We start from the raw sequence: 6,000 nt of genomic DNA on the forward strand, positions 1-6,000 counted from the left end.
ACTCTTGACATAAAGTATTTTAACATATATATATATATATACTACTCTGTATATCATCTTACATTTATCTAATTTATCTAATTTAATTTATCTAATTTAAAAATTGGACTTTTTTTCCTATAAATTTCAAAGTGCATGTTGAAGATGATAAATAGACAGACTGGAGTACTTCTTTTTATGAAACCTAGGGAATTTTTCTCAAGTATCTTTTTTTAAATATTTGCATCCCTTCTATCTGAGAATTATCCATACCAGGTTTTCCTTGTTCCATTCCATAACACAGCTAATTCCACATTGCTGCTAAACATAGCTACAGTATTCAGCGCAGGTAATGGTCCATAAAGAAATTAGCTAATTTAGAACTTTATAGTAAAAAAACCTAACATATCTGGTATTTCTGACACAGTTGTTATTTATAATATAATGAGATCCCATCTCGCTTTGGCAGCACATATATAATATAATGAGATCCCAAGTGGATTTGAGCAGCATTAAATGCTTTTATCTCTAGTGATTCTAGTTTTCACTTTAATACTTGGTTTCTGTGACCCATAGTGATCGTTTTACTCTTTTTGGTTGTTGTTTCTATTAACTCTTTCTTTTGTTTCCTGTTGAAATTTCTTCTGTGTTTTACAGTGAATTATTTTAAAGTTCATTAAATACTGACAAATATAGTTGTCATCAAATCTATGAAAGGAGTTTGGAAGTAGGAAAATAATAAGTGCTACTGCTGGTTTAACAGTTGAGCATTTAAAATGATTCCTTTGATCACTTTAATATCTTTAACCTGACTTCTAAAATTTCAAAAGTTAAGACCCTCTTAAAAGAAAAAACCTGTGAAAGAAGTTCCATACAAATGAAATGACTGATGTTCACCCTGAAGTTTTCCATACAAAAGATTCTATTACGTCCACAGTGCCTTGTGAAAGTTAAAATGTTAGACAACCAGTAGTGTCCGACTCTCTGCGACCCCATGAACTGCAGCCCACCAGGCTCCTTTGTCCATGGAATTCTCCAGGCAAGAATACTGAGTGGGTTGGCTTTTCCTCCTCCAGGGGATCTTCCTGACCCAGGGATCGACCCAGGATCTCCTTCACTGCAGGCAGACTCTTTACCTTCTCAGCCACCAGGGAAGCCCCCACAGTGCTTTAGCTATTCATATTTTCACATACTCAGAGCAATTCAGAAAAGATTCTTGGTCATCTCCATTAGGTTTACTGTGAGGCTAACACACATGTCCTTAAATGTTTTATTGTTTGCCACCGAAAGGAAGAGCATCATAAATGCATACTCTCAGGAGACTAAATTAGCTTCCACCTACTATGTTTCAGGAAGGCGGGCACGGGCTGGATGAACATAAGCTCCACATGTATCTGTCTGCCTTGCAGTCCTTGATCCCATCTCTCTTTGCATTAGTGCTACAGAACGCACCCTTCTCCAGCAAAGCCAAGCTTCATGGTGACGTGCCACAGATAGAAGGTATTGAGCTTAAATTATGGAAGGGAGATGTAGAACATTGACAGCTTAGCTTCCCACAGAATTGTTTTTGATTAAAATTGTAAAAGTTACTTTGTTTTAGTTGCTAAATCATGTCCAAATCTTTGCAACCCCGAGGACTGTAGCCCACCAGGCTCTTCCATCCATGGGACTTCCTGGGCAAGATTACTGGAGTGAGTTACCATTTCCTCCTCCACAAGTCACTGTATGACAGCATAATTACTAAAATGCGTTATATGTGTGGAACCGCATGGTCAGAGATTGTATAATACCTAAGGGGAGCTACCTGGCTTCATCATTTATAGATAAGCCTCATGGTGTTATTTTACAATATTTATTCTTCCTTTCCATTCTTAATCTAGAGCCTTTTTGTGGCCTTTTTTTTTTTCAGTGTGGTAGGTCAGAAGTGTTTTCTTTTATTAACAGAGCTGAATTAATAGTTAACCAGGGTCAGTTCGTGAAGCTTTTCATTTTCATTTTCTTTGTATTTTTTTTCTTCCTCAGCTGTTTTGTGTTATTTTCAGCACCCAACCCCCAGGATAAATGGCTATAGACAAACTATTAGTATGTATGAGATTTTCAGATTTGTGAAATTATTCATATTTCTTCTGGGCTTCTAATAAACAGGAGTATAAAAGCAAGTGTTTTTAGTGTTACAATTTCCATATAAAGTAAACCGGGCCACCTGTAATCTCTGGGATATGAAGCAGTATATCCAATAATGCGTGAAGCATCGTATAAAAATGGTATATACTGTAAGAATGCCAGTTTTACTTGAAAAATTGAGAATGGATAGGGTAGAGTTAATTTAATAATTTTTAATTATAATTATTGAGGAGAATGCAACTTCAGACTTAAAGATAAACCACAAAGTGCTCACAGCTGGCCACTTTAGGTTCACCCCTTCACTCATTAATACACTTCGGCTGCCTAGGGACTTTCTAATTTCCTTTTTCTTTCTATCTTGCTGCAATGTTCTGCTACATCCACCAAAACAAAGTAAGTGAAACATAGTGCTTTAACATCAGACGCTTGTTTTCGTGCAGTTCTGAAGGCGAGAGGTCTAAGATCAGGTTGTCAGCAGGGTTGGCTCCTTCTGAAGGCTGTGAGGGGAGAGCTCTCTCCTGCCTGTCCCCTAGCTTCCGGTGGCTTGCTGGTGATCTCTGGTACTCTGGCTTGTAAATGCATCCCCCCAATCTCTGCCTTCATCTTCACTTTCTGTTCTGTGTGTGTGTGTGTGCACGTGCGTGTCTCTGTGCCCAAACTTCCCCTTATTATGAGATCAGTTATATTGCATTGAAAGTCTGTTCCAGTGTGACTTCATATTATCTAATTACACCTGCAACAGTGCTATTTCCAAGTAAGATCATATTCTGAGGTCCTATGGTTTAGGATTTCAACATACAAATTTTTAAGGGAGACACAGTTCACCCCATAGCATTCGCTACCATTCATTCACTTAGCAAATAATTCTTCAGTGTCACCTATGGCCAAGCACATACTAGAGATTAGACAGAAAAATTTCAAAACTACTTCACCATTCTGAACAGATGTTTATGTGGCCGTTCCTTGTGTCTTTATCATGTCAAAAATAACCTTAAGTTCTCACTGACTTAATTAGACCTTCTAACTTTTAATAGTAGCTGTAAATGTTAATGTCATTATACTCACATGTAGGTTATAATACATTTACTATAAATGAGGAAATATTATATCCGTATTTAGGATCTGTCTATATAGCTGTGTCTATATGTCTGTCTATATGTACATCTATATAATTTGGGATACAATTTATTACAAGTGAAGATTTATTTGTTTTTCTCTTAAATAATGAAAATGCCACAACACTATCTATTATGTATGCAAGGTACTATTTTGAACACTTCAGATGCACTCACGAAGAAAACAGACAAAAATCTCTGCCGTCATGGAGCTGACATTTTGGAGGGAAGGAAATACATCAAAGAATCATAGCAGCTGTTATTTTGCTGGACTTGGATACTTTTGGTAATTTTTAGACAATGAAATGCTAGCTTTTTGTCAGTCTGTTGAAATGGCATTCTGAGGACTTTTCTGTATGTTCACAAGTTAGATGCTTAAATTTTTAAAAATTGTTTTAAACAGAATAACACTTTGAATTTCCTAAACCTCAAACTTATCATTCCGACTACTTATCTTTTACAACTGTGTATTAGTTGCTCAGTCATATCCGACTCTTTGCGACCCCATGGACTATATATAGCCCACCAGATTCCTCTGCCCATGGAATTCTTTAGGCAAGAATACTGTAGTGCATAGCCATTCCCTTCTCCAGGGAATCTTCTCAACCCAGGACTCAAACTCCAGTCTCCTGCATTGCAGGTGGATTCTTTACCATCTGAGCCCCCAGGGAACCCCTGAGTTATCCAAGTAATTGCTTATTTCTTGTTTTACTTCTTTTGGACCTCGCTTTAAATCTTTGGACCTCACTTTTCCTATAATAAATCTTAACATTATCTATTTTACTCTTAACTCTTCCACTGTTTTTGAGTAATTTGTCATATTTCTGAAGGAATACTATGCATTCCATCATAGTATCACAGATTGTGACCAATATGATATCATCCTATTTGAAATGATCAGATGTGCTTCGACATGATATAGAAATATGAGGTACAATTATCCCTCACTGTCCAAGTCTGTTTGATTCCTAGGTTGAGATAATGATGATTCATGCAGAAATCTCAAAGAGTGTGGGATACTATTTTACCTAAATTCATTTATTTGTGTATTATGATAGCAAGTAGAGACTTTAACTAACAAGGGACAACCTCTATCTGTTCTTAAGATATTGTTAAGTACCTGAGAAAGCATAGGAAGATAATACCACCTTAATTTTGTCTTTCAGCATTTTAAAATTTATTTCATGTTTTCTTAAGTTTAATGATGATCATTAAGCATTCATATGCTTTGAGAAAATGCTGCATCCTTCATTGTGTCTTTTTAGGGTGTTAACCTCTATGCAGGAGCTGTTGGGCCACTAGGAATTTCTCCTCAACAATTAAGGAGCTGTTGGTAGCATTCTTCACTTAAGAGCCAGCTAAGACCTGGAATCTAATCTAATCTAATCTGTAGGATTGTAAATTTTATTGATATGTTCAAATTTGAAAATATACTAATGTATATTCGTTATTTATTTACACAATTTTTAAAGTCATTTTTTCAGTTTTCCCCCAAAACTTTTAAAGTTTGTATTTGAGACCCTGGTTAGAATATTTATAATAATTTTATTATTATTATTATATATGGCTTTATCTTACTGGTCACTGCTTTTAACACTTTATATTAATTTAATGTTTATCAAACTATGGAAAACTTGCTAAATAAAGCATTTAATATTGGAGATTAAATACTTAAGAATCCTGTTCAGCTCAAGCTTTAGTGTATTTTAGGTTATTCTCTGGTATTAAACAATTTTTCCCTGCTGTCAACCTATTAGTTTCTTACCCCATGAAGGAAATATCTTATTGTAGTTACTGTTTATTGACATAAGCAGTCTGGTGGATTAAATTCAAATCCATATTTTAACTGAGATCTTATTTTGGAGCAAATTTTAAAATAAATAAAGCTTTGCTTTTTACTGGCAAACTCTTTCATTTCAGTATTCATTTACTAGATATTTAGTCTTATAAAATCTTAATTTTTTGAGATTTGTTAAATATGTTCACATGCAAGAGAAATTTACAGTCAACCCTTAGACAATAGGAGTTTGAGGTGTACACATCCACTTATATATGGATAGTTTTCCGTAGTTAATATTGTAGTACTGCCTGGTCCATGGTTTGTTGAATTTGTGGGTGTGGAGGAATCTCTGACACAAAGATCTGACTATAAGTTAGACAGTTTAACCCCTGATTGTGCAGGGATCAACTACATTTCATTTTTTTCTGAAAGTTATTTAATGTATTTTAGTTTTGTATTTGAAGTCTAGAATATGCTAAATAGATATTAGGAGGCAGAACCTTACTTTTCTTCTGATCAGAGAGTTAACTTTCCAAACCGTCATTTTCTGCATGACTTATTTCGCGTCTCTGTGTTTACAGTGACTGGGTTCCCTCGGCTGTGTCACCTCTTCAAGATGTATCTACTGCTATTGGAAGTCGTGAGCAGCTGGCATTGCCACTACAGCTTTATGACTACCAGCTGGAACACGAGGGTACAACCGGCTGGGAGGGTTGTCAGTCAGCTGTAAGTTACCACCTCCATGTCCATTGGGTACATCTCAGCTACTCGAATGGAAGATAGCTCACGATATTTAGCCTGGGAACTGAGGGACAAAATATAGCAAAATGTTTTTTTTTTAAATAACAAAACATAACTTGGCGTCATCTGTGGTAACTGTCTTCAAGAGAGATTTATACCTGCAGACATGTAGTTGCTTATCTGTGCTTATCTACATCTGTATTACTGCAGAAAGACCTGTCTGCTCCCTTAGTATCTAAAAGTGGTGGTGGATTGTAAACG

At 35.8% G+C, this 6,000-nt stretch overlaps 1 pseudogene; it reads left to right on the forward strand.

Annotated features, from left to right (window-relative positions):
• LOC136171204 (RAB11-binding protein RELCH-like) overlaps positions 1-5,781 on the forward strand; it is a 79,573-nt pseudogene extending 73,792 nt beyond the window's left edge.
• Positions 5,782-6,000: the final 219 nt, after the last annotated feature.

The sequence above is a fragment of the Muntiacus reevesi genome, chromosome 1, assembly GCF_963930625.1.
Source record: "Muntiacus reevesi chromosome 1, mMunRee1.1, whole genome shotgun sequence".
NCBI lineage: Eukaryota > Metazoa > Chordata > Mammalia > Artiodactyla > Cervidae > Muntiacus > Muntiacus reevesi.